General features: G+C 46.8%; 2 long non-coding RNA genes across 2 annotated transcripts in view; one reads left to right on the top strand and one right to left on the bottom strand.

Annotated features, from left to right (window-relative positions):
- Window positions 1-4,174: 4,174 nt before the first annotated feature.
- The window catches only part of LOC117974501 (uncharacterized), a 48,071-nt gene continuing 31,972 nt past the window's right edge, over window positions 4,175-20,273 (top strand). The window contains exons 1-4 of the long non-coding RNA XR_008619882.2: window positions 4,175-8,346; window positions 18,725-18,829; window positions 19,002-19,122; window positions 20,084-20,212. This is a non-coding gene — a long non-coding RNA (uncharacterized LOC117974501). The remainder of the gene's footprint in view (window positions 8,347-18,724; window positions 18,830-19,001; window positions 19,123-20,083; window positions 20,213-20,273) is intronic.
- Window positions 7,742-14,658, bottom strand: LOC129393181 (uncharacterized). The gene is made up of 4 exons (XR_008619883.1): window positions 14,533-14,658; window positions 12,021-12,167; window positions 8,794-8,961; window positions 7,742-8,614 (listed from the first exon to the last, which is right to left on the bottom strand). It is a non-coding gene; the product is annotated as an uncharacterized LOC129393181 (long non-coding RNA).

Below are 20,273 nucleotides of genomic sequence, written 5' to 3'. Positions count from 1 at the left end.
AACCACTTTGTGAGCAAGCTAGAGGAGGAAATAGAAAAGATTGTTCCTACAGCTCATCTATTTCTCGTTCTTTCCCCACCCAAGATAAAATATTTCAGAGGCCCTGGTGTGGCTGTCCAGGGAGGCATTTCTGCCCAGGAATTGGGTCTCACTGAGACTTTTCCTTGGCCTGCCCTCCAAGCAGCTGCAGGCAGTGGGCAGGTGGAACTGGTTCTCCAGGCAAGGCTGGTGATGAGACATCTTCCTGTGTGTTTACATGGCACAAGCCCAGAACACCTGCCGACGGGGCCACGTCGGATGCCTTCTGATGCCATTTTCTATCCCCAAATACTCCCGTTGACCCTATGTCTGGATTGTTTTTGGAGGGGAGACTTCTTTTCTGTGAGTCAGAGCCCTCCCCCTTCCAACCTAGAGCACTACTGAGGCCACATCGGAGAGCTGGCAGCGGTCGGGGTCACTCTTGTCCACTAGATAAGTAGTTGATCAAAAGGGTTTAAGGAGACGGATCCACGGCCTTGAACAGCGGTTTCTCCTGAGCAGCTTATCTACCCGCGGCACTGGGCCTGGTCTCACATGTGGCTCACATTGGGCCTCATTGTGACTTCATTCTGTATCTTTCTTCCCCATCAAAAAGTGAGGTTTTGCCCAGTGCCTCCCTTCCTTCTGACATCTGAAATTCCAGTTAGAGCGCATTCCACATCCTGAAGGCTTGGTCAACCAGCAAGACGCAGCTGCTACTCAGAGAGGCATGGCCACATTCCTCCTCAGTGTCTGGTTTCTAGGAGGACACAGGGCTGGGAGGACCTGTGGAAAGAAGGAAAGAGTGAGACAGTGACCAGGGAGGGAGGGCTGAGGAAGCTAAAGGTCGCTTCATCTGCTTTACAGTTTGGCCCTGGACTTTCATCCTGCTTTGGGCCAGATGTGGGAAAGAGGGTGACTAGAAACAGGGGTCCACAAGGACCCTCTGCTCCTCTTCCCCTGCATATGCCAAGTCTAAACCTCACTTTAAATATTAGATCAAAATAAGACGTCACTTCTCTGTGGAGTCTAAAATAGTCAAACGCATAGAAGCAGGGTGTCAAATGGTGGTCACCAGAGGGTGGGGCAATGGTTAAATGATACAAAGCTTCAGTTATGCAACATAAACAAGTTGTAGGGATTTACTATACAGTATAGTTCCTAGAGCTAACCCTCCTGTATTGCATACGTAAATGTGCAGAGGGTAGATCTTATGTTGCGTTCTTTTTTTTTTTTCGTTTTTTTTTTGAGATGGGGTCTCCCTCTGTCGCCAGGCTGAAGTGCAGTGGCACAATCTTGGCTCACTGCAACCTCTGCCTCCCGGGTTTAAGCGATTCTCCTGCCTCAGCCTCCTGAGTAGCTGGGACTACAGGCACCCACCACCACGTCCAGCTAATTTTTGTATTTTTAGTAGAGATGGGGTTTCACCGTGTTGGCCAGGGTGGTCTTGATCTCTTGACCTCATGATCCATCCGCCTCGGCCTTCCAAAGTGCTGGGATTACAGGCCTCAGCCACCACACCTGGCCCTGTGTTCTTTCTTTTTTGGAGACAGGGTCTTGCTTGGTTGCCCAGGCTGGAGTACAGTGGTGCAATCATAACTCACTGCAGTCTCAAACTCTTGGGCTGAAGCGATCCTCCCATCTCAGCCTCCCGAGTAGCAGGGACTACATGTGTGCACCACCAAGCCCAGCTAATTTTCATATTTTTTTTTTAGCAATAGGATATTGTCTAGGCAGGTCTCGAACTCCTGAGCTCAAGTGATCCTCCCACCTCGGCCTCCCAAAGCACTGAGATTACAGGCATGACCCACTGTGCCCAGCCTTGTGCTGTGTTTTTAACACAAACAGAGATGTGTGCACACACAAATAATAATAAACAGGGCAGGAGGAATCTTTGGGAGGTGATGGATGTGTTTATAGATTTGAGGTGGTAATGGTTTCACCATTGTATACTTTATCCCCAAACTCGTTGAAATGTAGACATTAAATATATACAGCTTTTTTTTTAACATGCCAACCATACTTCATAAAGTTGTTTTAAAAAATAAGATCAACCCAATGGTAAACGTGGTGAACCCAACCCCCGCCTCTCTAACTTGTTGAGCTACAAAAGAGGAAGAAGCCAGGAGCACAGCCGCTGTTGGCTCCGTGCCTAATGACTGAAGCCTTCTATGAGTTGGGTTTGTTATCATGTTTGGCTCCTGGACTGGATTGTTTTCTTTCCTTTTTAAGACGTTTGAAGTCCTTTGATGAGCTGGTGTTTATAGTTCATGTTCTTTCATGCCAAACGAGCACTTCTTATTATCTAGAATTACAAAAGCATTTGGTGTTTTCCAAGCTTAGGTGGCCAGCTTCAGAATCCAAGAAGGAATTACTTTATACCATACAGGGGGGTTGGAAAAAGTCAGATGTAAATCAGATTTCTGACAGTTTAGTAATATTTAAAATTTATTAGAGAAGACACTAAAAGGAAACTTCTGATGAATTTTCTTTGTTTTCTTGGTAAAATGAAATCATTCACATTCTGCCATGAGTATAATTGCCTCTATTCTAGGCAATTTCTGTATTGTAAATTGGGACTTTGTGTTGGTGATTTTAGAGTAAGGCATGCCTGTTACATAAATGCGTTCTTGCTTTGGATCCTCTGCACAGTTTTCGTGTCTTTTCCTTCGATTCTTTTTCCTTGGCCACTTTTATTTTAATTGAACAGTGACTCATAAAGCAAGTGCATTCGAAGCTAGACCAAGATATTCAGGGACTGTCCCAAGAAACCCGGGCTGGCAGCCTCCCCAGTTGTAGGGGAAGCCATCGGTTTCCATAACCAGTCCAACTGGCAAAAGGTATTCATAGTCTGCAGTGCTTTTTAACTCACTGGTGCGGTGAGAACGGGTTGTACATCCCTTTTTTGCCAGCCCTGAGCAAATGAAACAATCACTGTTCACAGCCTCATCCTACAGAGCATTCAGAAACCACTTCCCCTAGAGATCTTTAAAAATAGACCTGAAAACAGGCCTCTGCCGCCTTGAGGGCTTTGGGGTGGGTCCTGCCTCGAAGCCGAGGAGGCTCTGACGGAGCCGGGGGCTTCTCTATCCTGGACTGCAGTCTCGGAACTCTGCCTTCAAGATTCCATCAGATCCTGAGGGCAGCTGGAGTCACTGAATCCTGAATGACTTGGTGGGAGAAGCGATGACTCATGACTCGTAAGATTAGGCAGGACTTAAAGATGTGAGGCTGTTGGCTCATTGAGATGAAAGGTGGCCTTCTTCTCTCTCCTCTGAGAGGTTTCACGTGGGCCTCCGGTGCCCGGAAGAACAAGGTGCACCGGCTGTAGATCCGGCTTGCGTGCTGCTTGAGCAAATGGCCAGGCAGGGCCACTCCCGGGTCTCGGGGCCCAGCCCTCCCCACAGCCTTGTCCCGATGGTCACTAAGGATGTGCCTCTCCAGCAATCAGGCAGGCCTGGAATATCAAAGGCAGATTCTTTTTTTTTGGGGGGGGGGTGTTTCTTTAAAGTAATATGTACAGGATGTGCAGGTTTGTTACATAGGTAAATGTGTGTCATGGTGGTTTGCTGCACCTGTCAACCCATCACCTAGGTATGAAGCCTGCCATGCATTAGCTGTTTTCCCTAATGCTCTCCCCGTCCTTGCACTCCCTCAACAGGCCCCAGTGTGTGATGTTCCCCTCCCTGTGTCCATGTGTTCTCATTGTTCAGCTCCCACTTACAAGAGAACATGTGGTGTTTGGCTTCCTGTTCCTGAGTTGGTTTGCTGAGGATGATGGCTTCTAGCTTCATCCATGTCCCTGCAAAGGACATGATCTCGTTCCTTTTTATGGCTGGATAGTATACCGTGGTGTATATGTACTACAGTTTCTTTATCTAGTCTATCATTGACAGACATTTGGGTTGATTCTATGTCTTTGCTATCGTGAATAGTGCTGCAGTGAACCTATGTGTGCATGTCTCTGTGGCAATTCCTCAAAGACTGAGAACCGGAAATACCATTTGACCCAGCAGTGCCATTACTGGGTATATACCCCAAGGCAGATTCTTTTCCTTGTGTGATTCTGGGAGGCGCCAAGCAGAGGGGCTCTGATCGGAGGGTTCTAGAAGTGAGGCAGCTTCTGGATTTCCACGCAGGAGATGAACATGAAGGAAGGCTTACCAGGGACCCCATTCTGGAGCCAGGGGACATTTGGGGCCCTGGGATCCAACCTTCCACACCTTCCTAGCCCACCATGCCTCAGTGTTTATCTTCTACCATTCAGGTTCTCGTTTCCACGTTTCCAGGGCCCCACTGAGAAAGGCAGGGGCCACTCCCATAGCAAATTGACAATTAAAGGGGAACCGAAGTTCACATTCCTGTTCAGAGGTGGATGTCATTTCTGCTTCTCTGTGCATTGTCACCCACGAATGCATTTACTCAGCAAACACCTATTAAACAACTACTGTGTGTACAGCCCAGACTCTGCCTGGGCAGGTGGCTGGGAGTCCACACCCCGCCACTGGATGTGTGCGTGTGTGTGTGTGTGTCTATCTGTCTAAGAGAGAGAGAGAGGAGAGAGGAGGGGTGTGCAATAAATGCACCATTTTAATCTGGTTTTAGAGGCAGTGAGTGCTGCCTACAAATAGTGTGGGTTCAAGTAAGTCCCCCGGGCACATCCCTTCCTTGGCTGACAGTTGAAGTTGGAGGTCGCCATAGACACCGCTGCCTTTGGAAAGGAAGAAGCCCCTGAAGGACGCAGCATATTTAGAAGTTGCATGTGGAACACAGTGGGGCGCTGGGGATTCTTTAAGGATTTATTGTACAAATTTACCTACCTAGGTCCGTGGACATGTTTCTGTGTGTACACCGAGCTCTAAAGGAGTCTTTCTCAGTAGCAATAAATAGCAACACCTCCCTGTTTAGTCCCAGGGCCTCCGGGATCCCCTGGAAGCGGGGCCAGAGCCGGGGCTAAGGGAACAGAGCTCTGTCCTGGGAACGGAGCTTGTTCCATCTGGCTGTGACGTACGTTTTAATAACTCTGTTTCCTGCTGTCCTCAATCCAGTAGGTTAGGCTTCCCCCGTGGGCTGCCTGTCCTACATGGAAGCGCCTTCTACCTCGTTCTAGGCAGTATTTCAGGCTTAAATATCACCCTTCGCAAAGAATGTAAATGCTAGCGTGAGAGGGCGCAGAGTTAGACAGATTGTGGATTTAAGTAGTGATTATACCACTTCTCAGAAATGCCTGCACAATGATTAGTACCACATATATATCGTATGGGGGTGGCTTAAATCTCTTTGGAAGAGAGAGACATCAAATGCAGCGGCACTGGTTTTAAAGCAAGCTGAATTTAATGTCTAAGGGCCCATTCTATCACCAGGATGTCAGTGCTATTGTGACATGGATTGAACCATTTAACCCTAAAGTCATGGGCAGACACTTTTTCTATTTCTAGAATGATGGAAAAGGAGAAGGAGGAGAAGGAAGAGGAGGGAGAGGAGGAGAAGGAGGAGGAGGGAGAGGAGGAGAAGGAGGAGGAGGGAGAGGAGGAGAAGGAGGAGGAGGGAGAGGAGGAGAAGGAGGAGGAGGGAGAGGAGGAGAAGGAGGAGGAGGGAGAGGAGGAGAAGGAGGAGGAGGGAGAGGAGGAGAGGAGGAGGGGGAGGGGGATGAGGAAGAAGAAAGAAGAAGAAAAATCACACAAGGCCCTGTGACTGTTTTGCGAGGAGGAAAGAACTTCCCTTGGCCTCTTTATACCCTCTAGCTGAGCCCAGAAGAGACAGAGCTCTCCGGAATAGGGTCCTCTGTGCTGGCTCACATTTTGTTTAAAGTCCCACCCTAGCTGGGATTTCATTTGCAATGTATGTCGCCCCTAATGTGGTAATAAATGCCTCAAAGTCATAACACCTGTTCCCACGATATTTTTTCCCTCCGTTCTTTTTTTTTTTTTTTTTTTTGAGACAGAGTCTTGCTCTGTCGCCCAGGCTGGAGTGCAATGATGTGATCACAGCTCACTGCAACCTCTCCATGCTAGGCTCAAGCCACCCTCCCACCCCGGGCCTCACGAGTAGCTGGGACCACAGGCCCACATCACCACATCCATCTAGTTTTTTTGTATTTTTGCTAGAGACAGGATCTTGCTATATTGCCCAGGCTGGTCTCGGACTCCTGAGCTCAAGCAATCTACCCGCCTTGGCCTTCCAAAGTGCTGGGATTACTAGGCATGAGCCACCATGCCCAGCCTTCCCCGGTATTCTTTATTCTGCCTGGTGTCTGCTTTGGGAAGTTCACGGACTGATGGGACAAACATGCACAATCATACAAGGAAGCTGGGGGTGCCAGGAGGGCTGCACTAAGGCCCTGAGACCCCCCTACATCGGGGGTCTGCCCAGACCCTGCATGGCCTCCGACTGGGTGGGTAAATCCAATCTGGGGTTGGTATTAGGAAACCACTTGTTTGCAGGTATTATATGCCACATTCTCCAATATCAATTTTGTAAGAAATAGAGCTGATGCATTTGGTCTCCATCTGCCTAGATTCTTTGTCTCATTTCTCAATGGGCTCAGAACTTACAGCGGCAGGGTGCTCTTTTGGGGGCCATATTGAACTCCAGTAGTGACAGTTAGGTCAGCCCTAATGTCTGACAGTTAAAAGAAAAAGAATGTCAGGCCAATGCTATGTATCCAAAATGGTGGTCTCTGAAGTTGGGGAGCAGTGGGTGAACTTTCCTGGCACAGGGAACCGAAAACACAAGAGGCTTAGAAGTGGGAAGGCACAAGAGTGTCTGAAGACTGTGAAACCCTGAAGCTGCTGGAATACCAGGTGAGGAAAGAGGGGTTGAGAAGAAGCTAGAGAAATAGCCAGACCAATTCAAGCAGGGGTTGCAACGCTACAGAAAAGTGTGCATTGTATTCTAAATGCTATGGGAAGTCGCTGAAGGATCTTAAGCAGGGCAATGATGCGGGTTTATTCACTCCTTCAGAAGTCATTCTTTTTAGCTCTGTAGAGAATGGTCTGGCTGTGGCCCCTGAGAATAGATGAAGAGAGAAGACTCAGGAGACTTTTGCACTAGTCCAGGGCAAGTCTAGATGATGCTCACCTAGACCACGATAGAAGCAATAAACCACTGTAGGGAAAGCCTCAGATGGGAGAGATCACTGGGAGAGCGAAGCCCCGGAATCTGCTGATGAATTGGATGTCGGGGGAGAGGGAAGAATTGGGGATGAATCCTAAGTTCTGGCTTGATGAGTGGATGGGTGTTGACGCCATTTATAGGGCTGTGAAGACCGGGAGGAGCCTGGGGAAGACCTTTACATTTCAGGTGTTTTAAGACTTCTTGGAGGCAATGTCAGGTAAGCAGTTGGATACAGGAGCTGACTCTCAGAGGGTCTTGAGGAACCCTGGCATTGAGAGGCATGTGTGGGAGGACATCCACGCAGAGGGGACAAGCGACCACATCCATGTCATCCTGCCTGGACAGTTATTTGGCTAGAGGACACTAATGACACAGCTATCGTGTATTATTCAGCAGGGCTTGGGGCTGGATGATATAGACAGCTTCCTTTGGAAAATTCTGTCTAGCAAGCCTAGCATTATAAAGGATTATTGCATGATTTCATTTTGGGGAAATTTTCATAACTTCTAGGATATTTTTTCTTCTCTATACGATACGTAGTTGTCAGTCATTTTCTCATTGAGGGCAAAAGTCGCAAAAGGCTTTTTATTCATTATTATTAATGTCCTTTGAAAAAAGACCCTTTAATTAATGTTCCTATTGGGCACAGAGCTTTTTAAAGACACCATTCCCTCCCTAACACACACAGCTGTGTTTTATAGACTAATTGTCACCTAGCCAAGGGACCCCACAGGGATCTGCAGTTTGTCCCACCTCTGCCCTGCCACACTTCCCTGCAACGCTCCTAACTGCTGAATCCCATTCAGCCTCATGAAAGTGGTGGCCGATATTTAAAGTTCATTTCAGGAAGGCTTCATAATAACTGGGGAAAATAACATAATCTCGTTTTAAAACATTTCCTTCCTCTGTTCTGCTGATAGAATCAAACAATCCAGAGTTCCATCTGTCCTGTCACAGGTCCAGATTTTAGGATGTGGTTTTGAAGTTACTTGTTTTCTGTGTTTCAGGGCACCTCTGGTGGGATTCCCTCCCCTTCTGGATGGGTGCAGGCTGTACCACTTGTCCCTTGGATTTGCAATTCCAGGAGGAAAATAATGAGCCAGCACTGTGGGAAAATGTCACTCTGCCCCAGTGATCAGTCTCTAAGACTGGGGAGGGAAGTCAAGCTTGAAACGGCAGAGTGGATTTTCTCTTCAAGGAGCACTTTTAAAGGTAATAGAGGCCAGGTGCAGTGGTTCATGCCTGTAATTCCAGCACTTTGGGAGGCCGAGGCAGGTGGATCACTTGAGGTCAGGAGTTCGAGACCAGCCTTACCAACATGGCGAAAACCCAACTCTACTAAAAATACAAAAATTAGCCAGGCATGGTGGCAGGCATCTGTGATCCCAGCTACTCAGGAGGCTGAGGCAGGAGAATCGCTTGAACCTGGGAGGCAGAGGTTGCAGTAAGCCGAGATCACACCACTTCACTCCACTCCAGCCTGGGTGACAGAGCGAGACTTTGTCTCAAAATAAATAAATAAATAAATAAATACATAGATAGATAGATAAATGTAATAAGGAAACACACAAACATACAATAGAGCAACAACCACAATAAAAATCCAAATGCACATCTGTAAGTAACGTGCCAACATGCACTGCGGTTTGTCGGTCTTACCCCTCTGGTCCTCTGAACAACACAGGGCTTTTGTATGACATGATCTCAGTCCTGGGTGAAGGTGGAAAGGGATTGCTCCCTGCAGCTCTGTCAATTTCTCCTTTCCTGGTTTCCAACAAGCCCATCTCTTTCCCTCCTGCTTCCGGTGCAAGGGTAGGCAAACTTTTTCTGAAAGGAGCCAGATAGAAAATATTTTATTTTATTTTATTTTGAGACAGGGTCTCACTCTGTCACCCAGGCTGGAGTGCAGTGGCACAATCGTAGCTCACTGCAGCCTCAACCTTTGGGCGTGAGCCATCCTCTCACCTCAGTCCTCTGTGTAGCTGGGATTACAGGAATGCACCACCATGCCCAGCTAATTAAAAAAAATTTTTTTGGTCCAGCCTGGCCAACATGGCAAAACCCCATCTCTATTAAAAAATACAAGAATTAGCTGGGCATGATGGCATGCACCTGTAGTCCCTGCTACTTGGGAGGCTGAGGCAGGAGAATCACTTGAACCCAGGAGGTGGAGGCTGCATTGAGCTGAGATCGCACCACTGCACTCCAGCCTGGGTGACAGAGCAAGACTCTGTCTCAAAAAAAAAAAAAAAAAAAAAGAATGGCCAAGCATGGTGGCTCACGCCTGTAATCCCAGCACTTTGGGAGGCCCAGGCGGGCGGATCACAAGGTCACAAGGTCAAGAGATCAAGACCATCCTGGCCACCATGGTGAAACCCCACCTCAACTAAATATACAAAAATTAGCTGGGTGTGGTGGCACATGCCTGTAGTCCCAGCTACTCAAGAGGCTGAGGCAGGAGAATCGCTTGAACCCAGGAGGCAGAGGTTGCAGTGAGCTGAGATCGCGCCATTGCACTCCGTCCTGGCGACAGGGCAAGACTTTGTCTCAAAAAAAAAAAAAATTTTTTTTTTGTAGAGATGAAATCTTGCTGTGTTGCCTAGGCTGGTCTTGAACTCCTGGGCTCAAATGATCCTCCCTCCTCAGTCTCCCAAAGTGCTTAAGTTACAGGTGTGAGCCATGGCGCCCAGCCAGGAAATATTTTAGACTCTGTGGACCACACAGTCTCTTTCACGCTGACTCAACTCCGTCCTGCAGCCTGAAAGCAGCCACAGACAACATGTGAACAGCTGAGGGTGACTGCACTCCAGTGAAACTATTTCTGGATGTTGAAATTTGAATTTCAAATAATTTTCACATGTCATGAAGTAGTGTTCTTCTTTTGCTTTTTGTTTTTAACCATTTCAAAATGTAAAAACATTCTAAGCCCATGTGTTGCACAAAACCGGGCAGCAGGCAGGATGGACCTGGCTCATGGGCTGCGGTTTCCCGACCCTAATTTTTTTTTTTTTTTTTTTTTTTTGAGACAGAGTCTCACTCTGTCGCCCAGGCTGGAGTGCAGTGGCGCAATCTCAGCTCCCTGCAATCCTGCTTCCTGGGTTCAAGCAATTCTCCTGTCTCAGCCTCTTGAGTAGCTGGGATTACAGGCGCGCGCCACCACACCTGGTTAATTTTTGTATTTTTAGTAGAAACAGGGTTTCACCATGTTGGCCAGGCTAGTGTCAAACTCCTGGCCTCAAGTGATCCTCCTGTCTCGACCTCCCAAAGTGTTGGGATTACAGGCATGAGCCACCGCGCCTGGCCCTGACTCTTCTTAGTTTGTGGCTTTCGTGCGAATTTCCCCCTAGCAACTGGGTTCTCGTGGCTTCATCTTTGCCACCTGATCAAAATCCCGTCTCTACCAGAGTCTGGCTCTGTAGCCCAGGCTGGAGTGGGGTGGTGCGATCTCTGCTCACTGCAGCCTCCGCCTCCCGGGTTCACGCAGGGATGTGAGGGCTAGTTTCTATCTGAGTGTGATAGAAAAGGGGGAAGGACCCTTCTCATTCCTATTTTTTTATTCTTCATTGATTTCCTCCACTGCTTCTGCGCTCATCTCCTCTGCTAGATGGTTCCATTTTCTTTTATGTTCCCCATCTTCCCTGTGAGCTCTAAATGCCCTTACAAGGTGTCTCATGAGACCTCACGGTTAGCCAGGCTTTGTGGCTCAGGCCTGTAATACCAGCACTTTGGGAGGCCAAGGCAGGAGGATTGCTTGAGGCAGGAGTTCAAGTCCAGCCTGGGCAACATAGTGAGACCTCATCTCTACAAAAATTAAAAAAAATAGCCAGGTGTGGTGGTGCACACCTCTGGCCCCAGCTATCTGGGAGGCAGAGGCAGAAAGATCCCTTGAGCCCAGGGGTTTGAGGCTGCAGTGAGCCATGACTGTGCCACTGCACTGCAGTCTAGGCAACAGAGTGAGATTCTGTCTCTAAAAAACAAACAAAAGAACTCACACTTTTGTTCCCGCCATGTCTCAAACCCATGGTGGCCAAATGCAACCCAAACTGTCTGTGGGATACAAGTTTTACAGGTTTGCAGCAAAATGAGATAAATGGGGATGATGGAGGAAGTTTTCCATAAGGCTAAATTTACTGTCTTTGAAGGAGGACCTTTTATTCTAAGATGATGCCTTTTATACCTTTTGGGAATTACAGTGTCTGGTTCTTTGTGAAAGCAGATGGTGGTAATTCACAAACAAAAAGTTACTCGTGCAAATTGCTTTTTTTCTTTTGATAATTTTACTAAATTTTGAAATCCAAAAGACTGAGAACATCATTATGATTTTGACTCCCAAGTCTGCATTTCCAACCCTAACTTCTCTCCTGGGTTCCAGACCCATAGATCTTAACTACCCAGTGGACATCTTACCTGGATACGCGGTAAGCACTTCCAATGCAGCATAGCTAACTTGAAATATTTTATTTTCCTGGTCCTCCTTCATCTCATCTCTCCTTCCCACCCCTCCTTGAAATAAACCCAGATTTCCCTCTTCTTCCTGAATCTCCCAGCAAGGTCCAGAACATTGCTCTGCCCTTAATCACTCAGGCTAGAACCATGGAGTTTTATTTCACTCTTTCTGCTTTCTCTCTATGTCTGATCCGTTGCTGGGTTCTGTTGATTTGACCTCAGATAAGTCTATTGTATTTGTTCTCTCCACTGTATCTCCACCACCTCTTCCTCTTTCAGTGTTTAATGGTTTCTTCCCAAGTGCTCTCTGCTCTATCAGCTTTCTCTCCAGTGGCCAATCCACTATCATCAGTAGTCATTGTATTAGTCTGTTCTCACACTGCTATAAAGAAATACCTGAGACTGGGTAGTTTATAAGAAGAGAGGTTTAATTGGCTCACGGTTCTGCAGGCTGTACAGGAAGCATGGCAGCATCTGCTTCTGGTGAGGCCTCAGGAAGCTTCCAATCATGGTGGAAGGAAAATGAGGAGCCAGCACTTCACATGGCCGGAACAGGAGGAAGAGAGCGAGGCAGGAGGTGCCACACGCTTTTAAACAAGCAGATCTCATGAAAACTCATTCGCTATCACCAAGACAATCCCCAAGAGGGTGGCACTAGGACATTCATGAGAAATCTGCCCTCACGATCCAATTACCTCCCACCAGGCCCCACCTCCAGCATTGGGGATTACATTTCAACATGAGATTTGATGGGGGGACACAGATCCAAACCATATCAGTCATCTTCCTAAAAGAGACTTGGTATGTCAATCACCTGCTCAAAGAAACCATCAAATTCGATAGAATGGAGCTATGGTTTCCTTATCCTAGTACTCAAGGCCCTCTGTGATTCTCCCCCAGCCACCTTGCTATGCTCATTTTAGATTCCTTCTCCCCTGACGTTCCCTAATCCTATCATTCAAGATAGTTTCATCATTGAATATCCTTGGCTGCCATCTTTCTTCCTTAGCTAATGCATTTCTCTTATTTAGAATTCCCTTACTCTCTCCAAGTAACTGAATCCTTCTCCATCTTCAAGACCTAACCTAAATGTCACTTCTATGCAATGTTCCTTGAATTTGTACAGACCTGTCTCTTCCCCGAACAACAATCAAAGCAATCTTTTCCCAATACTAAGTGGAGTATTTCTTGCCTTGTCTTGAAGCCCTGTACTGGCTACCCGTTGCTCTTATAATAAAGATAAACACTCTTAGCATTGCCTGCAAGGCCCTGGTACATCTGCCTACATTGCACTTTCCAACCTCATTCCTCACCACCCCTGTGATGGTTAATTTTTTGTGTCAACTTGACTGGGCCTGGATATTTGATCAAATATGATTTCTGGTGTGTCTGCAAGGGTATTTTTGCATGAGATTAATTTTTTTTTTTTTTTTTTTTTTTTTTTTTTTTGAGGCAGAGTCTTGCTCTGTCTCCCAGGCTGGAGTGCAGTGGTGGGATCTCGGCACATTGCAACCTCCGCCTCCTGGGTTCAAGTGATTCTCCTGCCTCAGCCTCCCAAGTAGCTAGGATTACAGGCACCTGCCACCATGCCTGGTTATTTTTTGTATTTTTAGTAGAGACAGGGTTTCACCGTGTTAGCCAGGCTGGTCTTTAACTCTTGGCCTCATGTGATCCACCCACCTCAGCCTCCCAAGTGCTGGGATTACAGGCATGAGCTACCGTGCCTGGCCTGAAATTACTTTTTTAATGCCTGTCTCTTTCCAGACTCTAAACTTCTTGAGGGCAGGGTCCTTGACTGTCTTTTTCCTCCCTGTAGCCTCAGCACACAGCAAAGGGCCATGAATGTGATTCAAGGATTTTTGCTCCTTAGTTCAGCTTAATCTGGGTTCTTGTCTCACAGCCAGGAAAAAGTAGGCACGCGGACACATTGAAGGGTGAGGAGGGCCGAATTGATTAAGCAAAAGAAAAGCTCTCAGTTAAAGGAAGGGTCCTGCCTGCAGGCTTCTGCCTCACAAATTGAATGCCAGGCTGCCACCCATGAGTCCAAAAGGCCAGGCTCCTCCCCTGCCTAAGGGGAATTCCTCGTGGGTCCACCCCATTCTTCCAGTAGGCAGGTGGGCCCTTAGTCTGAGCCACTCCACATTGGTTTATTTCCCTTACTGCGCAGGTGTGAAGGGATGGAATTTTTGACTGTGGGCTTGTTTAGATAAGCCCCCTGTGCACAATGACCTGGGCGGGTCGGGGGTTCTCTGGGGACCCTTCCCTATTGGCCTGGCCATTTGGCTGGCTCCTGCTTCTATCAAATGGGGGAACGAATGAGTGACTAGATTCCGATGCTTGTGGCTGGAATGACACTGAAGGGATTCTGTTCTGCAGAAGATAACCAAATCGGCAGGGTAAGAAGAGACGTCAACTGCCTGCCTGCTGTAATCTGTGTTAAGAAATGTCAATCCTGAAGAAAAAGATGTTTTTCATCTGTTCCTTCCAGTTAAAAAAAAAATCACTGTTGCTCTATCACAGCTAAGATAACATTCAATCTAATTAAGGCGACAAGGTGTTTCCGGTTGGGTAATCTTGCTCATCGTGGTTCCTAAAGTGTGTGCCCAGCCGGATGGTAATAAATGACTAAGAATCAGGGCAGATAAAATCCTAATTTTTGTTTCTTCATGTCTATTTGTCTCCCACTTTCCATAATGACTTCCATATGGTGATAAACATGATTTATAGCTGTGTTTTTTAGTTAATATGTGCGAATTGTGGCTCTCTGACACGTCTCCTTGTTTTTACTTTGCAATCTTTCATAGGAAGCGTGTTGTTCTCTGGCACTGAGCACCCCCCAAACGCTGGGCAAAATGAGGCTGAATTCACAGCCGCTGAGTTTCCCACAGGCCAACCACACCATTGCTCCAAAAGACCTTGAAGTTCCCTCCTTCCACCTCCTCCACCTCTTACCTTCCTTCTTCCTCTCACACGCTGACTTGGCCAGTTTCCATCAGAGGTTTGGAATGGGATATTTCTCTCATTCAGCTACAGCGTAAGAAGTTCTGTTTGCAGTATTACAAAGGACACCAGATGAACTTAACTGCAGAAGTGGGCCCCCAGATAGGAGGCTTTGTTCCTTCCTGTAGCCTCAGCACACAGCACAGGGCCACATAGGAGGCCATCGACTTGTTGACAAATGTATCTTGTGGGTCTTCCTGAGATCTGTGCTATGGTAGATGCTAGAGAGCTACAGAGGCTCAGCATCGTCTGGCTGTCTCTAATGAATGAATATTTAGTGGATACTTGTCATGTGCAATGCAGAAAACAGCCGAGGGAGCTGGAAAACTCATCCATTGAAGTGGGGCATATTGGGAAGAAAGGGAGAACGGAAGGAAGAAAGGAAGAAAGGAAGGAAGGAGGGAGGAAGGGAGGGAAGGAAGGAGGAAGGCAGAGAAGCCAGGTAGGAAACTTGCTGTTCTTTGGTGTGAGCATGGTGTTCACATTGACAAATTGTAAAGAAAACACGAAACCCTCACAGGACCCTTTTCTGCTTGTGGTCCCTGTGCCTGGCTGCCCAGATGTCTCGGGGAGCACTGTTCCCCCAATATCTTCAGTGCCTACTCCCTTACCTTCTTCAGGTCTTTCCTCAAATATTACCTCTTCCATTAAGCCTCTCTGATTATGCTATTTAAAGTTGCAATCCGGCTGGGCGTGGTGGCTCACGCCTGTGATCCGAAAACTTAGGGAGGCCGAGGCGGGCAGATCGCTTGAGGCCAGGAGTTCAAGACCAGTCTGACCAACATGGTGAAATACTGTCCCTACTAAAAATGCAAAAATCAGCCAGGCTTGGTGGTGTGCACCTGTAGTCCCAGCTCCTCGGGAGACTGAGGCAGGAGAATGGCTTGAGCCCGGGAGGCAGAGGTTGCAGTGAGCCAAGATTGTGCCACTGCACTCCACCCTGGACGACAGAGCGAGACTCCATCTAAAAAAAAAAAAAAAAAAAAAAAAAAAGTGCAATCCCCACCCCAAAACCTTTCCTGCTTTGCATTTGCAAATCCTCTTTGACCTTCCCAACTCTTTCTTCTTTTATAGACTTAACATCTTCCCACATACCACAGGCACACCTAGTTGTTTTTTTTTTGTTTTGATTTTTTTTTTTTTTTTGAGACAGAGTCTCGCTCTGTCACCCAGGCTGGAGTGCAGTGGCGCGATCTTGACTCACTGCAACCTCTGCCTCCCGGGTTCAAGCAATTCTCCTGCCTCAGCCTCCCTAGTACCTGGGACTACAGGCACACGCCACCACGCCCGGCTAATTTTTTGTATTTTAGTAGAGATGGGGTTTCACCGTGTTGCCCAGGCTGGTCGCGAACTCCTGAGATTAGGCAATCCACCCACCTCAGCCTCCCAAAGTGCTGGGATTACAGGCGTGAGCCACCATGCCTGGCCAGGCCCACCTCGTTTTATTGTGCATCCCTTTATTGTGCTTTGCAGATATTGCACTTTTTACAAAATGGAAGGTTTGTGGCAGTCCTGCATGGGGCAAGCCTGTTGGTGCTGTTTTTCCAAGACCCATGTGCTCACTTCGTGTCCCTGTGTCCCATTTTGGTAATTGTCACGGTATTTTAAGCTTTTTCGTTATTGTTATATCTCTGATGGTGGTCTGTGATCTTCGCTGTTACTATAGTAATTGTTTCGGGGCACCAAGAATTGTGCTCATAAAATGGGGAACTTAATCGATAAATGTTGTGTGTGTTCTGACTGTTCCACTGATGGCCACTCCCTGTCTCTCTCCCTCTCCTTACACCTGCCTATTCCTGAGATACAGAAATATCGAATCAGGCCAATTAGTGCCCTACGATGCCTCTAAGTGTTCAAGCGAAAGGAAGAGCGTTGTACATGTCTCACTTTAAATCGCAAGCTGGACATGATGAAGCGTAGTGAGGAAGGCATGTCCAAAGCCAAGACAGGCTGAAAGCTAGGCCTCTTGAACCAGTTAGCTGAGTTATGAATGAAAAAAAGTTCTTGGGGCTGGGTGTGATGGCTCACGCCTGTAACCCCAGCACTTTGGGAGGCCGAGGTGGCCTTGAGGCCAGGAGTTTGAGACCAGCCTGGCCAACATAGTGAAACCCCCATTTCTACTGAAAATACAAAAATTAGCTGGGTATGGTGGCACGTGCCTATAGTCCCAGCTACTCAGGAGGCTGAGGCAGGAAAATCACTTGAATCTGGGAGGCAGAGGCTGCAGTGAACCGAGATTGTACCACTGCACTCCAGTCTGGGCGACAGAGTAAGACTCCGTCTCAAAAAAAAAAAAAAGTGCTTGAAGGAAATTAAAAGTGCTACTCCAGTGAACCCATGAATGATCAGAAAGCAAAACAACCTTATTGCCGATTATGGAGAAATTGGTAATCAGTTGGTAGCTGTCAACATCGAGCCACAGCCCTCCACCAGCTGAAAGAGTTGCTGAAGGCTTAGATGATGGTTAGCTTTTTTTTGTTTGTTTTTTAGCAATAAGGTATTTTAAAAACTAACTTAGTAGGTACATTGTTTTTTAAACATAATACTATTGCACACTTAATAGACTCTGGTAAAACATCAACATAATTCTTATATGCACTGGGAAACCAAAAAAATTGAGTGGCTTGCTTTATCGTGATAATTCACTATTGCAGTGGCCTAGAACTGCAATATCTCCGAGGTCTGCTTGTATATAATACACTTATTTATTGTGGATATGAGTTAGGTTTGCTCCCATCCCCACTAGAGTGTAAGCTCTGCAAAGTTTATCTGTCTTATTCGCTGATGTATCTTAAGTGCCTAGAACAGTGCCTGGCATGTGATAGATGCCATTTGCATTCAAGTGGCAGGAGTTTGGATGATTGCGGTCTGGACTTCCGATGCCGAAACCAGGGAATGAATGGAGGAAGTGAGACTCTGGATGAAACAGGAGCAGGTCAAATTTAGACAACGGAAGGCCATAGGGATCCATACCCCCGGTGGGGTGCCCCACAGGCAGAGGCGCAAATAAAACGTCGGTGAGAAGCCCAGCCCGTGGGTCCTGGAGAACTAGGATGAAGTGGGAGGGAGGGGCGGGAGGCTGAGAACCGGGAAAGCTGGGCAGGGGCGTGCGGACTCTTTGTGGTGAGCCTCGAAGAGACTTAGGAGTGGCAAGATAAAAGCTTTGTTTTAGAAGAGCTACGCGGCTGCCAAATATAGGCTGGACTGCAAAGCGGAGTCACGGAAAGCCAGAGACATCTGCTGGGAAGTTGTTAGCCAGTGGCCAGGGAAGGTCTGAACAAGGCGATCATAAAAGATCATCTAAAACAGATTTTGGAAGAAGAAACAGATTTTTTTCTAATTTTTTATTATGAAAAGTTTCAAGCATACAAAAATATGTAATAATTATCACCATACATATACATATGTGTGTATATACATATTTGTATGTGGATTCAACAGCTCCAACAACTGAATTTTAATTGGATTTTATGTCATTTACCAAGAACCTACAAATGGTGGGTCACAGTAGGTACATTCTAATACAGAAAACATTTTTCCAATTGTTACAAGACCTAGGATTCAACGTCGCATCATATTTTCTTATTATAATTTCAATAGAGTCAAGACTATAATAGCATTTTAAGCATTCTAGGTCCTTGAATATGAACCTCTGTGCAAAGTCACCATTCATTAAATTACTGGTGAAGGGAATGGGATGCTGTTTGGCTTAGTGTGCCTGTGATTGTAATTTTTGTCAGCAAAATAGGTTTTGTTGGTTGCTGTTTTTTGAGATGGGGTCTCTGCTTGTCACCCAAGCTGGAGTGCAATGGCACAATCTCAGCTCACTGTATCCTCGACCTCCCAGGCTCAAGGGATCCTTCTACTGCAGCCTCCTGAATAGCTGGGAACACAGGCATGCACCACCATGCTGGCTGATTTTGTTTATTTTTTGCAGAGACCAGGTCTCGCTGTATTGCCTAGGCTGTTCTTCAGTGCCTGAGCTCAAGCGATCCTCCCACCTCAGCCTCCCGAAGTGCTGGGATTACAGGCAGGAGACGCTGAACCTGGCCATAGCCACTGTGCTCGGCCAAGCAAAATAGTTTTTAAACATTCATGTTCGCTGCAGAGAGATGAAAAAATATTGTTTTGTTCCCCTCTACAGAAAACAAAGGCTTCTGTGATCAATATTTTATGTCAAACATCCTGTGAGAATGAAGGGCCCTTCTATGCTTCACCATTTTAACCTCTCATTTGGAAAAGCAAAAAGGTGAGAGAGTGAACTGTGAAAGCGAAACTGCTGAGGAAAATGATACTCAGCCTGACATGTTGTTACTTCTTATTTCCAGCTTTCTTCCTTTCCCTAGTCTTCTGGTTTGTTTGTTTGTTTGTTTGTTTGTTTTCTCAGCCTGACCCAGTGTTACTTTCTATGTCAATTCTAGGCCTGAGAGAAGCTGCGTTCGCAAAATCTCTCCTGGATGACTTGTTCAGAAGCCAATTCAGTAAATTCAAACTGTTCCAGAGTCCCCTTTTGAAAACCACAGATGCCGTGGACCCACTAAGGTTGAGCTGTGCTGCGGTGAAGTGTTTTGTGTTCTTTGTGTAATGAAACTCCCCAGATAAAGGACTTGGAATTGAGCTTTTGAACTACAGATGGTCGTGTTCCAGTGAGGGTCCTGGCTACTTAGTTCCCAGAATCCTTGACCCTGGGCCTGTGAATTCCTCATTCTGAGAGGGTCTGGATGATGTTAGTGGATACTACGCTGTTTCCAAGTAGATAGCTGGAGCCTCCAGCTGATAGACCCAAGGGTCAAATGGTCTGGAAGTGGAGTGCGTGAGGGAGAGGACTGGCCCATTCTTTGGGAAGAAGTTCCATCCTTCCCCACTTACAATCCCTCAGTCATTCTATCTATTTATTTGTCTGGCTCATGAGAGGACAGATGTTCTTGTTCCTTTTTCCCATTCTTTTAAAATTCATTTTTAATTGAACGTTTAACACATGAATACACTCTCGTAAAAAAAAAATTCATTGCAGATAAAGACAAAAATCTCCCTTGATTCTTGCTGTGGTCTGAAACTGTCCCCCAAGGTTCTTATGTAGAAACTTTTTTTTTGGGGGGGGGGACAAGGTCTTGCTCTGTTGTCCAGGCTGGAATGCAGTGGCTCAATCATGGCTTAGTACAGCCTTGAACTCCTGGGCTCAAGCGATCCTCCCACCTTAGCCTCCAAAGTAGCTGGGACCACGGGCATGCACCACCTGGTGCCTGGGTAATTTTTAAAATTTTCTGTAGAGACAGGGTCTCCCTATGTTGCCCAGGCTGGTCTCAGCAGTCCTCCTGCCTCAGCCTCCCAAAGTGCTGGGATTACAGGTGTGAGCCACTGTGCTCATGTCTTATGTAGAAACTTACTAGCCAATGTGATAGTATTAAAAGTTGGGGCCTTTAGGAGGTGATTCGATCATTTAGGGCCCTTATAAAAGGGTGTGAAGGAGTGGATTCATTCCCTTTTCCATCCCTTCTTCCAGGTGAGGACGCAGTGTTTGTCCCCTCCAGGAGACACAGTGTTCAAGGCGCCATCTTGGAAGCAGAGACCAAGCCCTTGCCATACTAAAACGGCTAGCACTGTGATCTTGGACTTGTCAGCCTCCACAATGGTAAGAAATAAATTTCTATTGTTTATAATTTACCCATTCTGTGGTATTTTGCTGTAGCAGC

The sequence above is a fragment of the Pan paniscus genome, chromosome 8, assembly GCF_029289425.2.
Source record: "Pan paniscus chromosome 8, NHGRI_mPanPan1-v2.0_pri, whole genome shotgun sequence".
NCBI classification, from domain to species: domain Eukaryota; kingdom Metazoa; phylum Chordata; class Mammalia; order Primates; family Hominidae; genus Pan; species Pan paniscus.
This window is presented reverse-complemented; position numbering and strand designations above follow the sequence as displayed.